The 11,920-nt window shown below is 37.1% G+C and overlaps 1 protein-coding gene across 15 annotated transcripts in view; it reads right to left on the reverse strand.

Moving 5' to 3' along the window:
• The window catches only part of NFIB (nuclear factor I B), a 170,001-nt gene that overhangs the window by 150,069 nt on the left and 8,012 nt on the right, over positions 1-11,920 (reverse strand). The window lies entirely within an intron of this gene.

An 11,920-nucleotide genomic window follows, 5' to 3' on the forward strand; every position in this document is an offset into this window, starting at 1 on the left:
TGAGTGCTAAGAAGCCATTCCAAATGTTCTAAAAAGGATTAATGCAGTACAACAAGTCTATTTAATTACTGAAAGACCAGTGATCCTCATTTTACTATAAGCAGCTTTTCGTTTATTCAGAGATTGTAAATAGAACAGAAATCACTATAGGAAAACTATAATTCTTGTCCCAGAATATTCAAGTTATATCCACAATATAATGAAAAAAATGTATGAACAGCCAGGAAGGACTACATACACACACGACATTTGTGTATGATAAAGCAAGATCAGCATATGCTTTAAAATACACCAGAACTCCTCACCATAAAGTGCAAAAAACTATTTTATGTTCTAAGTAACAATTTGATATGTTTTCCTAACGAAAAAAAAAAAAAAGGCAGCAATTAAGCCAGTTAAAGTAATTACACATAGCTTTAAAACAAATTCCCTTGGTTTTATTAAACCAACTAAGTCTGTGGCTCCTACAACATAAGCCTCCACAAGTGACTGAACTGCAGGCCATAAACTCACCTATGAATGCATAAATGGCAAAATCACAACCTGATATCCTTTGAATTCTATGTCTGAATCCGAAAGTCCAAAAATCAATTTTTCAATTCTCTTTTCTGCACATGCTGGTTATTCTTTAACTGGAAGTTAAACAATAGAGTAAGTTTTGATGTTAACCCTTGTTTTGCTGTAAACTGCACTGTTTCAGTATCAGCTAGAAAAATGCATGGACTCACTTCATTTTTGTAAATTATTGCCACTTCTTACTCTGAGTAGCAGATGCAGTAATTTTTGTAGGTGTTGGTATAGCTAGCTCGTTATCAAGCCTGAAATATCATCATAAAGAGAGGAATGAGGAAAGCACTGACTGAAGGAGTAAAAGTAGATGGCATACTGGGTCCAAAAAGCACGGGTTACTAATTACTTAGGGGCATTTCACTGCAACCACTTGGGACTTCAGGCAAAGCTAGGCCCTCTAAGACTCAGTCCTGGACTAAGCTCATAGAGACCAATGGTGTGCCTATCATCTGCCTCACAAATCAGACTTGTCCAAGTCTGGGAGAAGAAGCAGGGTGGCCAGCATACTCCAGATATAGGTACACTGCTTGTACACTTACATTAGCTTGAGTTTCATCTCACACCTCACTAAATTCTTGAACATCCATCCTGAGCACGGGACCACAGAACAGGGACTTCAGCGTTCAAGTGGGCCACTTGACTGAGAACCTGTAAGAACAGTGAGAAGGACAGGACAGGAAAGCAGACTGAGCTCATAGGCCACCCCTGCAGGCCTATGAGGTGCCTCCTTTGTGGCTGAATGTTGATGAATATCCATACAATTGTCCCATGATTAGTGTTTCTTATATCTTTCTGTCTGAAGTCTATTTTTGCTTTACTGTCACGGGGCAGGGAAGCTCTGTGCCTAGTCCCATCTCTGGGACTGGAGCTCCTGCTAACCAAGCAGGGGTGACTGGAGGAGCGCTGCTCCCCCAGCCCCAGTCGCTGTGACGGGCCAGCCCTGCTGGTGGTTCCCCCCCGACACCCTCTCCTGCAGAGCAGCACCACCGCAGGGCTTTCAGACAAGGAATGCTTTGTGCTGGCCCTCCCTGCTTGGGCAAGTTTCTTCTGTCTGGGCATGAGAAAACTGGGTACAACATTTCTTTATTCTACAGAGCCCTCTTGGGGGCTGGGCACCAGCACATGGGTTTTGTTTGCAGTGGAATACAGGAACTTTTGGGCCAGTACTTATCTCAGTATTTACCATAGTCCTTGCTGGGCTAACACTGAAGCAAGAGGTGCTCTCTCTTCCCAGGGCCAGAGACTCAGAGATATTCATTAACTTGCCTGCAAGTCACCTGGTGAGACAATGGTGGGGTTGGGGACCAGGGACAAGGATTTTGAAGTCCTTGCAACTAAACATTGAGTCATACTTTACAATGTTATCACAGCCATAGCATTCAAGTTCCATACACCAGTATTCCCACCCTATTCCTTCGGAGGAACTATGTAACTGCAATTAGAAATCACACCTATCTTGCAGAGTTTCACATAGAAAGAAAATGTTTCATCACAAGTGCACAGGAATGCTGTATGTAAACATACCATCTGGTTTATTTTTAAAGAAGCAAAAAAGAATAAGTTTACAAAGAAATCAGGTGTACTACAGAAATACAAACCTGCTCATGTGCTGTGAAAGTCAGTGCACAGTGCTGTGAAAAGAATATGGGGTTTAATCCATGTCAACTTGATTGAATAAATCCACTCATGTGTGCAAAATCTATGGCTAAGGACTTAAAAAAAGAGTATACCAATTATCTGATGACCACAGGAATACAAATTTACTTGCTTTATAATAGTACCAGTACTAGCCTATACTGTTCTTAACCTAGCCACAGTTTTTTGACAGACTTTGAAAGGTACTACTTCTTAAAACAATGTCACAATGCAGCATATGATTGGATGTAATACCCATTTTTACAAAATAAACTGTTCCAACAGTCAAATTGTTGGTAATTATGGGAAGTACAAAGTCTGCATCAAGAAGCTGACATTAGTATTTGAGATACAGGCGGTAGGCTGTCAGGGTAAGGGGTCAGTGACTGCCCCCACCAAAAATAATTCTTAAAAACAAGTAGCTTCCACTAGAAATAATGTATTTCACTTTTTTTTTTTCAAGAAATCATATAAAGTCATACTTTTTTTAAAGAAGTCATATGTTCTTTCTCCCTTTTACTATGATTAGATACTGCATCAAACATAGTGTTTAAGGTCCTTTGCTTTGGAAACGATGACTGCTCTTAAATACAAGCTAGGTTTTTAGAAATCAAAGTTTTGGTACTGAAGAAATCAATAGCCACTTATGACCTTGACAGAAAACACTCCTCCATTTCACACCAGAAAATTATTTTGATCTCTCTTGTGTTCAATTGAAATAGTGTGCATACTCATTAAATTTCCACCACAAAATATTTTCAAAGCAGAACATTCTTCCCTGCACATCCCACTCAAACAAAGCTCACAGTGAAATGGGATTGACTAAGACAGATGGTTATTGCCCTTGAAAAAAGTGGTGACCCCATGCACCCCAACATAACAGAAATGCAGAGCAGCCTCAGAGGGTGTGGAGTTTTCCTCTAGCTCCCAGAAATTCCCTCACTACCTCTTCTACTATGAAGGGCTGTCAATTTGTCCCCCTCACTGTCAGCAGACAATAGGTGGTGACATCAGAAGCACTTCCAAAGGAGGATACAGATGCTCTGGAGGGACACTGAAAACCCAGTGGGGTGTAAATTTGGGGCCGAGGTCTTCTTGTCAGCAACCACCACAAAGAAGTGGAGGAAGTGGCATGGCCACTGAACAATGGAGAGGTCAAGCAGCTCACAGCCATTTCATGACCCAGACAAACCAAGGTCAAGAGATTCAGGTAGCAACTTGGCATGGGCATGACTTACAGCACAAATGAATTGTTTTAACAAATCAGCTTTGGTCAATTAAACCTAACAAGATGTGTTGCATCACATAGCCAGGTTCTTGACACTGAGGCCAGGAACTGAGGCCAGCCTTGTAAAACACATCTTTTAATGCGGCATAACAAATTTAAGGATCCGTCTAGAAACTGCAGATGTCAGAGTAAGTTGTCTTGATTAGGAGAAATTTTCACACTTTTAAAGCAGGGACACTGGAGTGGAGTTACCCCTTCAAAAGTCTGGCATCATTTTCAATGGCATTACTCAGGCAATGGGAAGCTGATGCTGCAGTAAGTATATTTGTTGTCTCTCAGACACAATGCACATCCATAATAATCTTCTAAGAATTTCCCTGTTAGCCACTTCACAAAAAAGAATGCAAATGGTTTGGCATCTTAGCCCAATGCAATTCACAAGCAAAAAGATATGCTATTTTAATTTCATTCAATTTCTAAAGGCATAGAGTTTGTAATTGCTGAATTCTAAAGCATGCACATTGATTTATTTCTACTTTAAAGAAAAATCTGGAAATCTTATGACACCTCAGAAGACAGATTATGAGGAATATGACTGGAAATTGACTGCAAATTAAAATAAAATGCAAGATTTAAGATAAATAGATAATCATCTTTCAGCTGTTTAAATTGATCCTTTATGAAAAGACGTGCAGTTATCTTAGATTAATATCACTTGGAGATCAGGAAGGCAAATACGTAAGCAATATGTTCAAAACATAGATACTTAAAATTATCAATTGTGAAATAATTCCAAACTATATAGAATATACTTACCTGTGCACACCATCTGCTTCCAACAAACAATCACAGATTTTTTTTCCCTAATTTCTCAACAGCCACACCAAGTTTCTCAGAGTTTGCTACCTGTTCATTTTTGCATTTGGCTTTCCTGTTCACTTTCTAATGAAGAAAATGGGAACTGTTTTGATCAATTTCCATACGTATTTTATTCATAGGGGAAAAAATAAGAGTCCCACTTAAAGCCGGTGAGATGTTTTTAGTGAAGGTGCCTTTATGGAAGGACAGTGGAAAACTTGACATGTCCTTTCTACTCTGGAGATGAGTGGTTACTTAAGTGAAAAAGTGCAAGGTTTCACAGAGAGAAAAGAACACAATGATTGAATGGGATTCAGCTAAGCTTTCACACCATGCCGCATCACAGTAATTCCTCATTTCAATACTATTTATTGGAGTGAAAACAAACACACATGTAGTTTCAAAATTCCAAACAGGCACTTAGGAGCAAATTAAGGTTAAAATTACTCCAAGGTCCCTATAATTTTAAGTCACTTTTCTGACTTGAAGAGGGGTCTTGTATAAAGTGGAATGTAACACACAAGAGGAGGGGGCATGAAGACAAAAGCTCTGGTCCTCAGGCAATCTAAAACAATTGAAACACTATGACTGATGAACACACTGTAGACTATCAGCCCTTTCTGAAAATCCCCCCAAACAGCAAGTCGGAAGTGCCCCTCTCCCACCACTCTTTGATGGCAAGGATGGGATGGGATAGGGGCAGGGGGCAGGTGAACTAGAATAAAAGTCACATTCCAATGTTGATGTTCCCAAGAAACAGCTAAAGAAATATATATATTTAAAATTTTAAAAGTACAATATACTTCAGAAAAGGAAAGAATCCCCCTCAGAGAAGAACTGGTAGGGAGAGCACAAATAAACTTTTTGTCAATAAAAAGATGGGGTGGGGGAAATATAAACAACTGTACTAGCAGAATGCTTCCAGGTTTACACACAACCCACTGCTACAAGACAGTACAACAGACACACCAAAATGAACTCTTCTTTCCCTAAGAAAACCTAATAATCTGATATTTACTTCCCTTTTACTAGCTTCTGAGATTTTCAAACCTCTCCTAATCCAGGTTTCAATGCCCTGAGCCAGGGTTTTAGCAAAAACTTTTAAAAATTCCACCAGAGTTTAAAATTACGAAAATTGTACAAAAATTACAAAAAGTGATACAGAGTAAAATCAGGAAACCGCCCTATAATGAATAACATCGTCTTTGACATCTGTCAAAAAAAATAGCATCAGATACTTTCTTCCCTTTTCATATTCACTTAGTATCTGTAAAGCAGTTCCACATAAGGAGCCTTCTTCTTCATCCCACAATGGAAGGAGCAAACCTATTCAGTTAAGATAGCATTTAACTTCATCTTAAAACCATCCTATTCCCAGCAATTACCTCAAAGAAACATTTCACCTTGCTGTTGAGACTGGAAAGTAACACTTCAGGAAGCCTCTTGAGTTACACTGTTTGGCATTGTGGACCACCTTTTCAGAGGGCCACCTGTCCTTGGCATGATCATGCTACTACACTAGCAGCAGGGAAGGGGAGAAGGAGGGAACAGAGGGAGAAAAAGGAAATATAGATAAAGAAGTGGACCTGACAGCAACCTTATGCAATTAACTTTAAAATTCAACCTGCAGTGGCATTTAGCATTTAATTATTTTAATAAAGTTTTCACAGTTACAGTGAATTCAAATATGCATGAAAATTTAAGAAATTTAAAACATAAAATTTTGCTTTAATTTGAGGCATCACCTTTATTAATGAATGGTCTTGTATAGAGTTTAAAATAATTCTTTTTGTTCACAGTATTCTGTCTGAAACTACCATGAAGCAAGAATTTTCTGATTCATCTTCCATTCTTTAGTTTATTGCTTCTTGTTTTGAACTATGTATCATTCATAAATTAACACTGACCTCTATGTTTTCAAGTAGCTGAACAGAATTTATTTAAACTTAAGTTTCTTTTATCTTAAACACAATTGATGTTATTTAACCCTGTGAAAATTACTCATCTTAGTGTATCAGGTAAGAAAAATCAGAATGAGGTAAATGTTCCTTCCTGAATTGCACATAAATTTAATTCCTGTTAACAGTAATACTAAATATGGAAAATTCCTTTTATTTTTCATGAACCTGTCATATGTCCCTTATTTCTGCTCTAAAGGAAACTTTTTTAAATTAAAAAGAAAAAATGAAACATTTTGAATTCTTCAGACCTACTATCTGAATGCTAGTTTACATATCATTGTTCTGAAAAAATAAAAATTGCTAAGTGGCCTTTCAAAATGCTTCAGTATCCTAGATCTTCATAAACAAAGTGACTATAATAAGCAATTGAAAAATATTATTACATCCATATATGGACTGAATTAACCTCCATTTCCTAACGGCAAATGTCTTTCTTGCCTATAATTTTCAGTACAATAGAGACAGTCAACAACGAAATAGTTATCCAAAATTTTACATTAGAGAACTAGAAAATAATACAGTGTCTTTTTCAGTTGACACAAAAAAGGTTTTTTAAAATTGTGTTGTCTTAATGCCTCAACAGGCTGAATTGTCCAGAGTAATTCAGTTTAAAAAAGGTTGATAATTCCCTGTGAGATTTTTAAACTACTAAAAGCTGTTCTCCTACTAGAGCAGACAAAATATAAACTCATACTTCTGGTTCTGTACTAGCTTTCCGATTCAAAATTCGACTTTAGAGTAGGGGATCGCATGCCATTTCACTGTGCAAGAAAGAAGGTCCTAGAGCATATGTAGGTACAGGCAGTAATAAGCTCTATTTCCTGCTGTTCCCGCTGTAACTCATAATTTGCTGTGTAAACTCCAAACAAATCACCTTGCACTTTGATATATCCTTCTCCAAAACAGGTAAAATCTTCTACTGTGTGTTCCCAGGTAAAGTATCCAGAGGAAGGCAAATCATTAAGGTTAAAAGAAGCAGAAACAATCAGCAAATGGTTGATTCATCTAAGCCCATTGCTTTTTTATTAATTGTATGTGGGAACATCAGTGCACACAAAAAATGCAAATCCTCATCCAAAATCTATCTGGGTGGTGTGGTATTTAGGCATATGACCATAATATGACTTAACCAGAAACTGCTTAAAACATTATTTTGAGTGTGATTGTAGTCACAGCAAACTAATCAAATGAATTTTATTATAATTTTAAAATATGAACAGAATGACTACATAATATTCTCAACTTACAGAAGGAAAACTTAAATGTAGCATGAAACTACTATGCAAACCTCTTTCAAAATTTGAGCTCCCTATAGACATAAATTCACAAAATTCAAAAAGCTTTAAAAAAGATTAAGCCATTGATAAACCCACCCACTCCTGCAATTCAGACATATCTTATTAAATAAAGAACTACAATTCCTTCTGGAAGAGGGCATGTTTTCCAAGTAAGACAAGGCACACATGTTGCCAGGACCGTCTGAATTGGGAAAGTGATATCCCCACTTGGCTGGGGATTGCCAGTTTGCTGGCATTAAGCGAAGGGCAAGATCGTTCCAGCTCGCTGCGGCAGCAGCACCCTGCACCCCGGCTGAGGTTATCTGCAGCGTGCTCCTTAGGAGCATGGGCACGCTGGGGTGTGCCCATGCCCCTTCCCACACCCCCAGCAGGGCACGGCACCTGCGGCATGGCAGGGCACTGCCCACCTCCCCAGCACAAGAGTCCTGCACACAAAATTCTCCCCTTGGCCGGCCAGTGCCCTCGCTCTTCTCTCATCTTTCTCTTGCTTTTTTCCATTTTTTTTTTCCTGGCTCAGCACCCCCCCTCAAATCCTCAAGAGACAGGACACAGTCTAGCAACTCAGGGACTCACATAGGCCAGGCTTCCTTCTGCACAGCCCTTTGGGTAGAACTGCTAATCCTTCTTATTAATTAATGAGATAATAGCAGTTAACCGGAAAGCAATATTAATGTTAACTATCTAGGAAACTTCCAACAGAAATTATTGATTTTTTTTTGCCAATTTCCTGGTAACAAAGTCACACAGCTGGAGCTGTGGTAGCATCTTGATGGTGTAAGAACCTAGAAAACGAAGAGTGCCTGAACACTATGGGACTAAGGACATCTGCATTTATTTTCTTCCCCACTCCTTAGATAGTTTAAAAGATCCTCTCCTCCTTTGACTCCAGAGTTTATTAACAGCTGGGAACATGGGCTCCCCCAGTTATATCACCCTTACATAAGGACAAAGGAGTGTGTAAACAGTAACATGACTGATCAGAGAAATGTACTCTGAGAGACACATGCACTATAAACACTTAAAAATCTTAACATTTGCATGTAGCACTGCTTCAGTTCTTTAAACTCCCAAACTCCCAAGGTGTACTATGCTTCATTCAGTATATGCTGAATTATCTAACATCAAGTTTGCGTTTTATTCATGCTGAAAAAAAAAAAAGTAGTGGAGATGATGAGGGAATTCAGAATTCTGCAGACAAGGCACATTACTATAGATATTTTATGTTTTAGAAAAAAATAAGAGAGTAAGTAAAACATCCATCTGAAGGAGAGATTTATATTATCTTGGTTCTGTTGCAGCAAACAAGTACTGCAGCTTTCATTCACTGATTGTCAAAAACTTTCCAATGTGCCCACTGCAATGCGGATGCCAACCAACGAATCAAAGGCATTCAGCAACTAGACAAAGAGGGTCTGATGCCAACCTCGGTGCCACTGGCAACCATTATTGGCATCAAGCACATTGTCTGCCTTTTTTTTCCCCTCTCCTGGCACTCGACAAACAAAATGGCGGTTCTTGTAGCAACGGGAACACAGCATAAGCGCTGCTCTGAATTTAATACCATCAAATGATTTTATGGACTGAAATGCATTTCATACCAAATGATAAGACACCCTCTGATGCTGACAGGAAAAAAAAAATAAAGGACAATTCTATCAATAGAAACAAAGTTCACACCATTTTCAAGTTTGGGTTTTATAAACAATCTGTGTGGGACACACACACACACCCCTGATATACACAACAAGCAGATTCCCATAGAAGCGTGTTGTGCTTAATAATTATTTTAATGTTAAACCTTGATCACAGTGTATACTTCACATTTTCTTCCTCCTTTTCAGTCAAAGGAGCAGCATTGCAACCTATGTCAATCCTCTTTTTTTCTTTTGGATTTTATTTAGAAGGATAGCAGAAAGTTAATAGGGGGAAAAAAGATGCTGAATTTTGAGATGAGCGAAAAGTAGCATCTGATGAAGTTCATCAACGATAGAACTTCCTGGATCAGTCCTTATTTCTTCTTTCAGGGCAGACATGGAAGTAGAAGCTCTTTTTGTTAAGAACAGAAAACATTATTGACACTTCTAGATCTGGAAATTGTCAATATATTGTAACATTACTCTGCACTGCAATGCGGATGCCAACCAACAAATCACAGACATCCTAGGCTAAACAAAGAAGGTCTGATGCCAATCCTGGTGCCACTGGCAACCATCACTGGCACTCAAACTATCCTTTCTCCTCTTTTTTCCCCCTAATCTTCTATTTTAAAGCAACAAAAAAAGGAAACTACTTGGCCCCTTTTTTCATTCTATGTGCTAATTCCTTCTTCATATTTTGTTCAGGGATTTAATTGTTTCAATGTTTCCACTTAGTTTTTACATGGCGCTATTAGGCATTTATATGTTCTGAAAGATAAATAAAAAGCAAAACGCCATATGTATAATGCAACATTTTTGGTTGACTTCATGCATATCTTTCTCAGAGCTTGGCACTCTTAATCAAGTACATTACAAAGTGCCACAATGAACCTTCTTTGAATGAGTATAGAGAATCAAAGTTTGATAAAATGGAAAAAAACTATATAGACAACTTAATATGACTTCTTCAAGAAGAGAGACAATAGATGTTAATAGAAGATTTACAGTAAAGCAGCAAAATAGAAAGATATGCAGTTAGCAATAAACAAAAGGGTCTTCTAAGAGTGACTTGGTATATAGAAATTAGCCAGCTTAATTTTCAGTATATTCTCAAAGAAACATTGTGTAACTTTGAAAGTTACAATATTACAAGATGTTTAACGTCCTCATTTCTAATTAGACAAAAGTGTTATAAATAAACTTACATTCTCAATACATTAAAATCAACAAAATCAACTATGCCCTGCAATTCTTTCTCCCACTTCAAGTTAGTGCATTTCAATAACTTATAGTTCAACAGTGTATTAAGAGCACTCTGACCCCAGTTTCTTTGGCTCAAGAGCTACTTAAAGTGTTTTGCCTCCCTTTGGAGTTTTGACTTTTAGACTCAGTAAATCCATAGAATTAATCAGTAAATTATGAGTTATGCTATATCCATTCAAAATATAATTTGAATATTTTTTCTACAAAAGGAGTTTAAAGGTAAAAATATTTGTAATTAAGCTATTTTGCTTAATGTTATCAAAGAAATCTTTCTTCCTCTGTTATTTGGGATCAGATTTAACAGACTCCGCAGCTACTTAAATTCACTGTAAAATACATAAACGTGTCTACTGCTGCAGAGAGATAAAAAACTCAAGAAAATACTAATGGGGGGAAGCCAATATTTTTTCATAACAAATAATGAACAGAAAAGAACATGATATGTACATTCACAAAAACAGCTCTTCACTTGCATGAGTAAATGCTAAAAGAGAATTACTTAAAACAAAAATATTTCATTGTGTAGCTCTCCTCTTAAAAATGAGTACACACCAAATGACGACATGGAATTTTACTTTTTTGTTATTAATAAAATCAATTCAATTTGTTTTCCAGTTAAATGCCATAGTTATTCACCAAGCATCAGATAACAGCCTGCCATCTGCCCTTCTGCAGGCCATTTCTACCTACAACCAGGCCAAGTTGTGAAATGGCCCACCATCTGCAGATGGTCGAACTTTCCCTAGTTGAGATTTGTGGCTAAAAAAGAAATGCATTATTACTGCTGATCAGCCATCATTACAAAGACACTTAGAAGACATTATCATTATCAGAAAGAACCAAAATGACCCTAACACAGAAAAAGTATTTCAGAAGACTTACTATCAGAGAGGAGGGAAAAAAAACCAAAAAAAAAAAAAACCAAAAAAAAAAAAAAAAACAAACAAAAAAAAACCACAAACCAACACCTTTATCTACTTATAGCCATTTACAATTTTAGGGAACCTATGGGCATTGTTATTGAATATCCAATATATGAAATATGGTTAGTAGGTTTTTCCCCTTACACATGATTATCAGAAGCCCTGTTTTTATTTGCATTCTGTAATACTAAGTTTAAGAAGATTTTCTATAGAGCTCCTGCAATTTTCCACATTTCAATTACCTCCCAAATAAAAGTATATGAGTGTGATTATGAAAATATACTCTTCATAACAATTTCACCAAATACTACGATCTGGATCTTTGATTTAAAGCTCAAATAGATAAGATGACCTACTGATGTAAAATATGAATAAAAAATTACATATTTTATGCTGCAATTCTTATACTATTTGGCATTTATATGAAATACAGCCATGATAAAGTATTTCAAGATTTGTTTTATAGGTATGAGAAAGTCTACAATTGCTCTTCAATGTGATCTGTTTAAGGACTACTTCTTGATTAATTATAACTACAAAAACAATA

The sequence above is a fragment of the Taeniopygia guttata genome, chromosome Z (assembly GCF_048771995.1).
Source record: "Taeniopygia guttata chromosome Z, bTaeGut7.mat, whole genome shotgun sequence".
NCBI classification, from domain to species: Eukaryota; Metazoa; Chordata; class Aves; order Passeriformes; family Estrildidae; genus Taeniopygia; species Taeniopygia guttata.